We start from the raw sequence: 13,802 nt of genomic DNA, 5'->3' as shown, positions 1-13,802 counted from the left end.
TGTTTAATTAAACGATTAGAAGCATATAAAACAAAACTAGGATTTGACAAAGCTGGGTGATGGTGGGTATTCATTATGATTTTCACTATACTTTTCTCTATGTTTAAAACATTTTATAGTATATAATGTGTTATGTATGGAGAAGTTCTTTATTCAGAGAATGATATTATTGATAGAATAAGAAGCTTAATTAAATCCATTAAAGATGCTCTTAATAAAGCTGGCATATTTTCCACGCAGACTGATACTGCTCTTGATATAAGCATAGCTGCTATTTATTCAGTGATACTCAAATATGCCAGAGAATTTTTTTCAGAGAATTCTAAGATATATAGAGAGCTTAGAGTCAAGTACTGGAGAAAATATGTTCCAGACTACTGCAAATGTCCTCGGTTCGAATAATATTTTGATGAAAAATTGTGTGTAGGCTAGAGCCTAAAGCAAGAAAGTATGGTTGAATGGATTTGCATCATGACTTATAAATAAATAAATAAATCTCCTCACCCAAATCTGTGCATGGGCTTTAAAAAACAAAAACAAAAACACAGATATTTTATACTTAAATATAACCATAAACTTACCAGAATGTTTCAGATAAGGTAAAACCTGTCATTTGTACAATTTGGTGTGAATATTGAGAAAATGCAATGGCTATCAGGCTCACTGATGAAACAAGATTATATTCTAAATGCTTAGCTTTGAGAAAACAGAGTGTAAAAGCACATTCTAATATAGTCTTATGTCAAATAGAAACTTAAGTATAATACGCTCTACTTACGCTCACAGAAATTTAGATCTGTATGTCTAGCCTTACACCTAAGTGAAATATCATGTACCTATGCCATAATATAAGCAGTACCACATGAAAGAAGTCCTGTACAAAACTATCTCCTCTACCAACTAGTGCCAGCCATGAAAATGCCCTCAAGCAATAAGCACCTTTGGAATTGGTTGTGGTAGAGCAAGAAGGCTCATGAGGAAAAAAAAATCTTCTGTCCTACAGAAAACAAAGTCAGATGGAACTAGGAAGAAAGAGAAGCTCCTCAGAAAGAGTGCTGGACAATGGGTAAAAAAACACAAATGTTCTGGAATGACAAGGACAGAGTGTGTCTGTGGGGAAAGATGCCAGGGTATCTAACTTATCAAAGAGCACCACAACTTTTTGTAGTTACCCCTGCCCCTAAGGAAGAAGGCTAGTTCTCTCCAGGGTAGATGGTCTTATATCTAGCAGAACACATTGCTTTAGGTGGGAAACTGTAGAGTTTTAGCTGGAGACATGAACTCTCTAAACTGCTCTCCATAAGAAGCAGTGAGAATTGGGGGTTGCAGAAAGTCTAGTAGGAATTGGGAGGCAAAGTGAGAGCAGAGGTGAACAAAACAGAGAAGCATTTGGAGGCAAGATCTAAATAGGACCAGAAAAGCTTTTCATCTCTCCATTTTGACATTGGCAGTTGTCCCCCATGGAATTCTGATGCTTGTGTGCATAACATAAGAGCCATTTAGCCAGAAAGAGGTAGCAACTCTGAATTACTCAGTTGTCCTGTTTCTGTTTCTGCCTCTCTCTTCCCCCACCTTTGGTGGAATTCTTTGTGTATACCCTTTCTCTTTCCTTTTTCATTTAAAACCATAATAAACAAAACTTCTCAATCAAAGGCTATGTTACTTAAATGTATTAAATAATAATGTTTCTCAATTATTAAAATTGAAAATGCTATCAATTAAATGTTAAACTTAGCTGTCTTTATTCAAATTAAAATGAATGTCTGGTAGAAATAATCAACATAAGAAAATTGACAATGGCCAATGATGCACATATCAAAACATGTTATTCATTAAAAATTGCTGGAAAAATAAATTTTTGAACAAAATTTAGATTTGGAAATATCAGTGTGGGGAAATTCAAACTATTATTAAAAACAGAAGAGCCACAAAAGAAAAACAAGCAGCTATACCTGATATGATTTTATATAGTTATATAAAGTAGTGATATCTGAGATATCTTTTAAAAAAACAGATTTAATTTATTTGTTTGAGAGAGTGAGTGAGAGAGAGCACAAGCAGGGGAAGTGGCAGGCAGAGGGAGAAGCAGGCTCCCCGCTAAGCAGGACCCTGGGATCAGGACCTGAGCCAAAGGCAGACACTTAACTGACTGAGCCACCCAGGTGCCCAAGATATCTTTATATCAAAATCAAACCTGCAAAAAACCACCAATTTTTTTAAATTCAAGAAAATAAGAAAATTAAAATAATTCACTTGTGCTGTAAAAAAGATCACTTTTATAATTATATTTGTCAACTATTTTCTTTATTGTATTGAAGAAAATTATTTTAATGTGAAAATCCATTTGTTCAGAAATAATTCTGATAAAATATGTTTACTCAAAGGGTCCTCAGGAACAGTGGGGTTAAAATATCCCATGCACAATCTTTGCCAATTAGAAATTCCTGATTGTTGATACAAAAGACGGAGTAGTAAGAAAAGAACTTCAAAGAACAAAGATATTTGATACTCACTTTTTATTTTTTTATTTTTTTATTTTTTGAAAGATTTTATTTATTTATTTGACAGAGAGAGATAGCGAGAAAGGGAACTCAAGCAGGGGGATTGGGAGAAGGAGAAGCAGGCTCCATGCCAAGCAGGGAGCCTGATGCGGGGCTCGATCCCAGGACCCTGGGATCATGACCTGAACCAAAGGCAGACGCTTCACAACTGAGCCACCCAGGCGCCCTGATACTCACTTTTTATATAAATTGCTATATGTTACCGCAATGCCCCCCCACCCCCTTGACTCTAAATCTTCAGTATAATTTGCTGTATCTACAAATGCTTTCTGTGACTGAAATATGGGAGAACTTGAAGACATGGGCAATGTTCCTTATTTGAGTAAATTATGAAGAAAGCAGCAAGGGGAAGTGACAAATAGGCAGATTAAATTCAGAGTAAACCAGAAATTGGAATTAGAAGTGACTGTAAAAATGTACACTCCTGGGAATTCACAGAAATGTTGGGAAAAGCATTAGATTTCTTATTGGACATAAAATAGGGGATGCAAACCAATTTTAAATGCATCTCAAAGGAGAGAGTAACTTCTAATGATGTCATGATTATAGTCAGCACCACGAAAATCTATCTACTTCCCAAAGTAGACCTAATGGACTCCAAAAATGTAACTATAAAAATAAAAAACAATGCTATTTTGTAAATGTATATAGCATAATATATATACTATATATATAAATGTAAATGTTTATAGCCTAGCTACTTACAGAAGAAAAAATAACAGATTTCTCTACATAACTCTCTTTCCATGTCCCAATAGGAAAACATCATAAATATGTGAGTTCTACATTTTCTACAATAATTAAAACTTAACCACTGGGACCATATCCCATGTGAGGACCATAAATAAGCAGAGTAGCTGCACAATTTTTATGTTCAGTAAGAAAACTAAACCCAAAGAAGGACCTAATCAAGTTGATATTTCCTTTTAAGAAATAGTGAGACGGGTTTATTAATACTCAATGCCCAGTCCTTTAATATCCTTATAATAAAACAGCCAATAGAGAATGTCTCAATTTTGAGGTTGGAAATCCACCATTTTAAGTTACAAATCTCACTTCACATTCTAGGATAGAAACAGCATTTATTTTAGGAAAGATTGCTCTTTGATCTGCTTGTATGCCACTTAATCGAAGCCTTCAATTTACACATACATACAGAATAAACTTCTCTATTATTCTTGAGGAAAACTTGAGTTAGAGGGGTCTGATCTTTGGTCTATTAACTTAAATAAGTCTCCTTAACAGAGCAGTAGTGTAGAAAGTTGAGGAAATCCTTTATTTAATCACCAATTTATTTTGTGTTTCCCTCTCAAAAAAATCTGGATTTTGGAAATCACCTCTACTTGTTATGTGAGTATCTTTCTGAGGGACAATAATAACACCCAAGATCAGACTTTGCCAAGAGAACAATAGAGAGTCCTGACCTTACTTCACCTCATGCAGCAAAAAAACATGTAAAGGAATGTATATGGATTTGGCACAGCTTCAAACTCGACTAAGACATAATGAATGGCATAATCTGGGATTCAAAAGCTCAGTTTTGATAAATATACTATGGAATAGGATGGCTGCCTTGTCTGGTGAATATAATTCACACCACACATTTGTGATGAAAGGCAGTGATGAGCATGAGTAAGTTGGGGAAATTTGCCAAGAAGAACATGTCAGACTCCTGTGACAGGATAAGAAAGAGACTGGAAGAGGAATGAACTCCTGCATTTCTCAGAGACACAAAAGGAAAGCATATGTGAAAACTGAGATGTACAAGTCTGAGGAGAGTGCCATTGTAAGGGTTGAACTGACCCTCCAATGGCACAGAGAAACCTTGCAGGAACTGAACAGACAGCCTGGCAAAAGGTTTGAACAAGTTAGTAATAACAGGTAATTATGTGTAGGACAAATTTTAAGCTATTCTGTGTGTGGTTCACTACTGCAAAGTTTCGGCAGTCTTCTTAAAAGTCCTATCCTGGCCCAACCTGTGCTGTGGGGAAAGAAAGGGATGAATCTTCCTTCTTCAAGAACATGCAATGTCTGAGATGAAGAGGCAGGATTGGGGAAGTCAAATGACCCAGATATCAAACTGGAAGGAACAGGTGAGAATGGATGCAAATTATAGGTCATAAGTTGGTGAAAGCAGTACATCAGAATAGCTGTCAGTGGCATAGCTTTGCTTAGCTAAGAGTCCACTCACATGGGTCAGCAGCTTTTGAAACAGCCAGGTGGTGATAAGATCAGAAAGTATAAGACCAGATCAGAGCTAATGGAGGGCCTTTTCCAAAGCACAGTAGGGTTACTACTCTAAGAAATTTCCAGGAATGAAACAGAGATATCTTTAAAGGGGTGCCACTTCCCCAGGAGGAGATAATGGATGAATCACCCTCTAACTATTTGGGGGGAAAGTAGAACATAATTTCATTTTATAGCACCAGACTACTGAAACAGAAGTACATGATTAAACAATGGAAGACATGTATAAGCTGTCCAAAGGTATACAGTTGCTTTAAGATGACACACCATTTCCACAACAAGAGCTAGTACTTCTAGGAATGGTCAGATTTTACTCTTGGCTGATAAATGCGTAACTACCTCACCTTAGCTTTTCTTTTGGACAATGCAGATTTCAACTCACCTTGCCACTACTTTTCCTGCCCTGCTACTAGATCTGGGCATCCATCCTCAAGGTGCCCTTTCCACTCAACAGAAAAGTTTACTTTCAGCTAGCTACCCCTTCCGAGGTATGCTTTCAGAGAATGCCACAGAAATACCTGCCTTTCCCCCCAACCTTCCACGGATCCTTGGATCTGGATAACACCCCCAAGGATAGGGATCCAGCCTGAAGAGAAGACTCCAAACCAAAACCATAATTGTCCTATACCAGAGTTTTCCAAGGGAAAAATCTGAATACTTCAGTAAATAAATATAGCATCCTTATAAAATAAACTGGCATAACTAGAATTTGGAGGTCTTAATTTTTTTCATAGAAATCAATTCCAATGACTGTATCTTTAGGAAGCCAGAGATCAAGAGAATTAAGGGAAGTAACTGCAGGGCCAGGGAACCTATTAGCACACTGACATCCATAAAGCAGTCTCTTTAAATGATGATTTCACTTGCAAAGAGGGGGCATTTATACAACTCTTGAGAGAAATATCCTTGCATTCCTGCTTGAATAAATGCTCAGATTAATCCTAATGCTTAATATCATTTTTTTTCTAAAGCAAATCTTATAGTTTATATGTTTATATTTTATTTTGGAATCATAAAAGAGTATCTGATATTTTCCCCTCAGTATGTTGTATAGTGGATTTGTTTTTTGTCCTCCTTTCTTTAGTCTGAATGCTCTTGGCTCATTTCCTCTCTCTTTATAGTTATACTTTTTTAACCTCCAATAATCCTTAAGTCTCTCTTGTGCTATGCACAAAGACATCTAGCCACTTCTCCAAAAGAGTTACCCATAATTAAACATATTATTCTCTTTTTTAAATCAGTGATAAATAACCCTTGCCTCAATTATTTATTTAGTTTAGTCCTATGACTTAAAATATCCACCATTAAATGCAATTTGGTCTTACAGTAGGTCTTCTTTTTTTTTTTCTTTAAAGAAGTCTACTGATAGCTCGTATCAAAGAAATATCTTTCAGAATGCCACAGTTTAGCAACAAACACTGAAGCCTTGGTGCTTGGTTTTATTTATTCTTACTAAATCCATGTTGCTTATTGATTGACTTTTCAACCCCATTAGAGAACCAGAGATTTTCTCTTTTCTACAGCCTGAATGGGATCCCAGGAGATTCATGTAGTACACAGACTTCTGGAAAGGAGCAGGAGGGAAAGGATTGTATAAAGAAATTATCAGTAAGGGAAGAGGGAAAAGATATTCTGTTAAAAGGAATTTATTGAACAATTTATTGGCAAGACTTGGCTTGAGTCATTCACAAGAGTTAGACCTAGGGGGTTTTATAGACATACAAGTTCAATATAAGTCAACAATATGAGGAAAAAGCATGAGGAAAAAAATCTAACTCAGTCTTAAGTTATACTAATTTAAGGACAGTATCATAAAGAAAGGTAACAACCCTAATGAGTTTTGTAATGATTACACCCCACTCAACCTAAGTTCAGTTTCAAGTTCCTAAGTCATTTTATAAGGGTGAAGTAGCATAGGAAAGGAATCAAATTTTGTTTATTATCTACCATGTGCCAGCAACTGGGCTAGACACTTACATAAACTAACACATGAAATGTAATGCTTAAATCAACCATTTGAATATAAAGAACATATACAACACCAAAAAAACCCAATCTGATTTAAAAATGAGCAGAGAACCTGAAGAGACATTTTTCCAAAGATGTGCAGATGGCCAACAGACACATGAAAAGATGCTTAACATCACTAATCATTAGGGAAATGTAAATCAAAGCCACAATGAGATATCACCTTATGCTTGTCAGAATGGCTAGAATCAAAAAGACAAGAAATGATAAGTACTGATGATGATGTGGAGAGAAAAGAACCCTTGTGCACTGTTGGTGGGAATGTAAATTGATTAACTGTGGAAAACAGTATGGACAATTCTCAAAAAATTAAAAATAGAAATACCATATGACCTAGCAATTCCACTACCAATATTTACTCAAATAAAATGAAAACACTAATTTGAAGATACATGCACCCCTATGTTTATTGCAGCATCATTTATAATAGCCAAGATATGGAAGCAACCTAACTATACATTTATAGATGAATGGATAAAGAAGATGTAGTGTACACACACACACACACAATGGAATATTACTTGGCCATAAAAAGGATGAGATCTTGTCATTTGTAACAACATGGATGGACTTAGAGGGTATTATGCTAAGTGAAGTATGTTAGACAAAGAAAGACAAATGCCGCATGATTTCACTTTTATGTGGAATCTAAAACACAAAACAAATGAACAAACAAAAAGCAAAAACAGACCCATAAATACAGAGAACAAATTGATGGTTGCTGAGAGAAGAGGTTGTGGGGGGTGGGCAAAATGGGTAAAGGGGACTAGGAAGTACAGGCTTTTAGTTAGGGAACAAATAAGTCACAGGATGAAGGGTACAGCATAGGGTATTGCAATAGTGCTGTATGGTGACAGATGATAACTACACTTGCGATGAGTAAGTATAACATAACATATAGAGTTGTCAAAATACGATGTTGTACACCTGTAACTAATGTAACATTGTGTGTCAACTATACTTGAATTAAAAAAATAATAATAAATTTTTAAAAATCAACCATTTGACATAGGTATTACTTTTCTCTTTTGGATAGAAGAAAACTCAAAAAGATTAAATAACAAAGTTAGTAAATAAACTAAAATCTGACGACCAAATCCATGTTCCTGAATTTTTTAGTACTGAAAAATTAAAGAAACCTACATGATTAAAACAAGTATTACAAATACATGCAGTAGATACACCAACATATTCCCTTTGCAAGGATGACCTTTCTCTAGTATCCATTACAAAGGAAAAGCATTGTGTTATATGCCTCTCTGCTGGTTAACTTGGAAGGATTCTTTTTTTTTTAATTTTATTTTATTATTTTATGTTAATCACCATACATTACATCTTTAGCTTTTGATGTAGTGTTCCATGATTCATTGTTTGCGTATAACACCCAGTGCTCCATTCAATACATGCCCTCTTTAATACCCATCACCAGGCTAACCCATCCCCCCACCCCCCCCCCTCTTTAGAACTCTCAGTTTGTTTCTCAGAGTCCACAGTCTCTCGTGGTTCATCTCCCCCTCTGATTTCCGCCCCCCTCTTCATTTTTCCCTTCCTACTATCTTCTTTTTGCATCCTCACAGTTGATCCCAGCACTGAGACCACTTGCTCTGTACTAATTAGTCACTATTCTAAACTTCTGAGTGCAGAGTCCTTTCTTTTAATGATTAATTGCAGAGAATAAATGAAAAGCAGGCCTCAAAAGGCTAGAAGGAAGTTCACTCTTTTAGTGAAATATTGGACTAATTAAAAGGAATTATAATGTAAGAGAAAAAGTTTAAACACATTTGTTAACTACCACTGTTCCTATATTCCAAAGGAAAAGAACCCAATAAAAACCATCCCAGAAGATTCCTTTATGAGCATCTTCCAGCCCATATCCAAGCACTAGCCACACTTCCTGGGTAAGGTATGTGGGCAAGAAAGCTTAGGATTAAAAGATAAATTAATTTGGCAATTCGATTGACTGACCCATCTTGGGCACAATACCTTATCACAGTGATATTAATAGCAAAAAAATATTTATGATAAAAATATTTCTGATGTTCCTGAATACAATAAATATTTCTATTTTAATATTCATATATTTTGTTGTCTGTAAGAAAAACATTTGTAATGAGATACATTTTTTTGAGAGTGGAGAGCATTTCAATAATATTCTGTATCACCTTTTACGGTTATTTTTCCTTTAAATTTATTTTCTCTGAATTCATATTCTTCTCAATTTTATAATTTATATATAATTTATATGTAATTTTTGACAACAGTTTATAAAATTTCAATAGTCTCCCTACTATTTTTTTAAAGATTTTATTTATTTATTTGGCTGAGGGAAACAGAAAGACAACAAGTAGGCAGAGAGGCAAGCAGAGGGAGAGGGAGAAGCAGGCTCCCCGCCGAGCAGGGAGCCCGATGCAGGGCTCGATCCCAGGACCCTGGGATTATGACCTGAGCCGAAGGCAGCCACCTAACCGACTGAGTCACCCAGGCGCTACTATTAATTAATGCTGCTTCTAAGCCCAATTATTGTTTATCGATTTCTGTGGCTTCTATAATCAATTTACTCTAAAAGGGTCTATTTCAACTTTTTCATATTTTGTTCTCCTTAACATATTTAAAAATGTCCTTCATAATCTCTTTAACCTCTTTGCTGGTATTTTCTCTTTCCTAGTATCTATAAAGGATATCAGCTATTTTCAAATTAAACCTGTCTAAGTTTTTTATATTCTATAACCATCATTCAAGTTAATCCTACATGTTTTTTATCAATGACAATATTTATTTTCATGTTGATTTCTGATAGCTTCATGGTAAAGACATATTGGAAGTTTCTAGTCCTTTATGGACAGAACTGTAATCTGCTCTGCTTTAGTTATGGTGTCCTTTAAAATGCTCATGAATTTTAATATTTCCTCTCTCACTGAAGTATAATAACTTTATACTTTAATTCCTGCAAATTTGATTTATTGGAAGCTAATGGTATTGAAATGCTATTGTATGTGATCTTATTATTTAATATTCTAAATTTTAATATCTTGTAGGCTCTATGTACAAAGCTTGCCTGATTATTATAAAGGTATCCTGATGTGAGAGGCTATAGAGGTCATCTGTTCCATTTCTTGCTTTGGTAAGATGATAATGATGCCATGTTGAACAAGTATAAAGTTACCTTATCTCTCTAGCTCTCCAAAGGACATTCAAATTATAACTAGGTGGTTTAAAATCTCTGTTATTGAATTATTTAGAATTTGACACAATAATCTCTAAAAATTTTTCACACTAAAATATCAGATTAATTCATATGGCAACCCATTATATCAGTATTGACATTCTAAGAAGAAAATGGCTCTTAAGTAATGTACTTTTTCATTTACATCCACTTGGAATTTCTTTTGTCTATTTGGCCCACATTGCTTATACTTTTCATATACATATTAAATGTAATATGCATCTTTCTCATTTCAGTTTGGTACATCTTGAAGTCCTTCTGGTCAAGAAGCATCAACATTAAAAATGAGTAAAGTAGGATATTTATTTCATAGTATTAATAAACAGAATATTTCTCTTCATTACATCTCTAAAAGTTGACACATGCTGTATTTATTAGTCAGGGTTCTCCAGAGAAACAAAACCAAGAGAATGTGTGTGTGTGTGTGTGTGTGTGTGTGTGTGTGTGTGGAAGAGATTTATTATAAGAAATTGACTCACCTGATTATAGACGAATGAGTTCAAAATCTATTGTGTGGGCTGGCAAACTGGAGACAGGAGAGCCAGAGGTGCAAGTCAAGTTTGAAGGCAGTCTGCTGGAGAATGCCTTCTTGCTCTGACAGAATAGTTTTTTTGTTCTATTCAGGCCTTCAGATGATTAGATGAGGCCAGCCTACATTATGAAGGGCAATTTGTGTACCCAGCATTCACCAATTTAAATGTTTATTTCATCCAGAAACACTCTCCAACTTGACACATAAAATTACCCATCACACAGCATTAAGATATGTTACAATATCTTAGATACAATATCTAAGATATTGTCTTTCTCAATGTTATTTCAGATGATAGAGACAATTTGCAGATGTGATCTATAATTTCCTAATAGTGGCATTCCTTGTGGTAATCTGGGACAACAACCCATTAGTCTAGATAGTGCCATATTGCACAATCTAACAACTCTATCATCTTAATATCAGTTCATATTTCAGATTGGCATTACCACCTTACTCCAGAACTGAGTAAAATCCATCAGTATAGAACCCTGGGACAAATAATATTCCTAGCAAGGAATATTTTCAAAATTAGTCAATAGAAAAGTTTATTGTTTAGTTTTTCAATAATCTAATAACCATCTAAATCATCTAAATCATAAATCTAAATCATCCTCTTTGTCCTTCTAAATTATCTAAATTATTGCCTCTTTTTTTACATACTTAAGTAGGTGAATATTTCATAACATTATTCTGTAACTTTGTACTTTAAGACCCAACATTCACATTGCCTCATTTGATTTTCATAGCAACCATATAAGGTAAGTAGGAATATAGGAGATTGTCACTGCTTTATTTTTTTGAAAACAGAAACACGGAGAATGTAATAATTTTCTTATGGTCATCCATCTAGTGACAGAGGCTTACCTAGAAGCCAAGAATCATGAACATTAGTGTATTACTCTTTTTTGACTACATTACATTAAATGTCAACTGATCTGTTGAAAGTTATACATTTGACTAGCTAAACTTGCCTTTTTCTAAAATCTTGTCCTCTGTATGAAAACTAAGTAGTTTAAAAATGGACTTTCTATTTCATCATCAAATTATCTCAAAACAGCTTAATATACTTAGTATCTACCAAGTACAAAACATTGGATTACAACAACTATTTAATGGCCACCCCAAAGGATTCTGAAGTTTCTGTGAAATTCCAACAGACATGACTCTGTAGATAAATAGGAAGCTAAATTGGGAATATAGAAGTAATTGCCACTAGAAAGTGAGTCTGTCTGGATTGCATTTCTCACAGTATTGTTCCAGAATTTTCATTGAAATGTTCATTAAGTCAGAAGATTTACTAATAGTATCTATTTCTTCCCAATTTTTGTAAGGCAGTTTATTGATATAAGAGTGTGTGTGTGTGTGTGTGTGTGTGTGTGTGTGTTCCACCTGCATTCCACATACTCCCTCAAATTCCAACATATGGTATCATATTTATTTGCTTCATAATGTTTGGAAGGGCTGAAAGCAGAAGACATCTAATAGGATTGCTTTTTATATTTGGTTAAAGCCTACTCTTATTAAAGAGTGGATGCTGGGTTTTGAAGAGAGAGAGGAAGAGAGTGGAAATTGCCTTTAAGAGTAGCAATGTAAAAAAAAAAAAGAGTAGCAATGTAGGGGTGCCTGGGTGGCTCAGTCGGTTAAGCATCCAACTCTTGATTTCAGCTCAGGTCATGTTCTCAGGGTCGTGAGCTCAAGTCCTGCAAAGGGCTCTGTGCTGAGTGTGGAGCCTGCTGAAGATTCTCTCTCCCTCTCCCTCTGCCCCTCCCCCCACCTCTCTCTCTCTCTTAAAAAAAAAATAGCAATATAGGACAAAGTTGCCTAGAATGGATATGGAGAAGTCCCTAGCATACTGGGCAACTTTACAGGGCAACTCTCAGCAAGTAGGCGATTCTTAGAAAGGACTAGGCACACAGTGTGCCAAGGGAGTCTGGAGACCAGGATCCAGATCTACGTGCTCTGGGTCTATGAATGGCAGAGAAGTAGAAAGCCATTGGGTTGTAAAGGGTCCTATGAACTTAGACTGAACTGCAATTGGCCCTATAATGCATAAGTTAGATCATAGAGATCACAAGAATTTTCTATAATCAATTGCAAAATTGAGAAAGTGGACCTAGATAATAACTGATATTCAATGTAGATCCAGAAGCAAATCAGATTAAACCCAATAAGGCTACACATATACATTGTTTAAGGCTATACATAAACATTGAAATTCACTCTTATTTACACAAATTTGACTCCAATGTTGAAACTCAGTAGAATGAAAATAAGAAACTGGCTGAGTGATGATTTTCTTTACTATTAGCTTAGATAAGAAGTAGGAAATGAGTATTGGGTTACTGGACTTGTGTTAAATGTTTTACTCACATTTTCAGATTTAGTAAACACAATGGAGCTTTGTGGTATCTGTTGGTGCTTCTGTTTTACAGATGAAGACTTGAGGCTTAGAGTGTACAATTAAGGCACATGCATTCCTAATCCTAAAGAGGTAACCACAGATCCTACTTTTTAATGAGCAATAAAGTATTTAACTGCTTTAAGATTTAGTCCTAGAGATAATAGCACAAAATGTTGATAATAGTATAATTATACTATAATTAGAAGCACAAATATCCTGTTGAATAAGAAATAGTAATAATATATATAGCCAAATAATGAAAAACTGAAAATGTCTTTGTATAGTTGATCCTTTTCAGCTTAGGTTTACAAAGTAATTAAGTTATACAATGTGTGCATAAAGCAATATTTCTAGTTACTTTATCATCTCATTCTGATAGATGGTAAGCATTATAAGAAGGCGGCCTCCTCTAAACCATAGAGACAAATGAACTATCTTATGACCAAAAAAATGTGAACTGAAAACTTAAGAACCTAAATAAAACCCTTAAAAGTTTACTCTCATACCCTCTGTGTAAATGCTCTCAAGTTAAAGTTATTAAAATCGGATTTTCAAAAAATATAAAAAAATTAAATGTAGCTGAGTTCACAAAAGATAATGGAATAAAAATGGAAAAACTTCTTAATTGTTTCTTTCCAATATCAGCAGCCCCAAGACATCAAGCTCATGATATAATCAATAAAACTGTCATGCCCTAAATTCTAACATAATACTGGGTAGTGTTAAATCTCCTGTTGCAGAAATTCTATAATGCACTCAATAGATTTTATTTTTGGCCTGAAATATGTTTCTTGCTTGACTAATATA

This window comes from Callorhinus ursinus, unplaced genomic scaffold (genome assembly GCF_003265705.2).
Source record: "Callorhinus ursinus isolate GAN/ISIS: 27379988/994484 unplaced genomic scaffold, GSC_fseal_2.0 scaffold1, whole genome shotgun sequence".
Lineage (NCBI taxonomy): Eukaryota > Metazoa > Chordata > Mammalia > Carnivora > Otariidae > Callorhinus > Callorhinus ursinus.
This window is presented reverse-complemented; position numbering follows the sequence as displayed.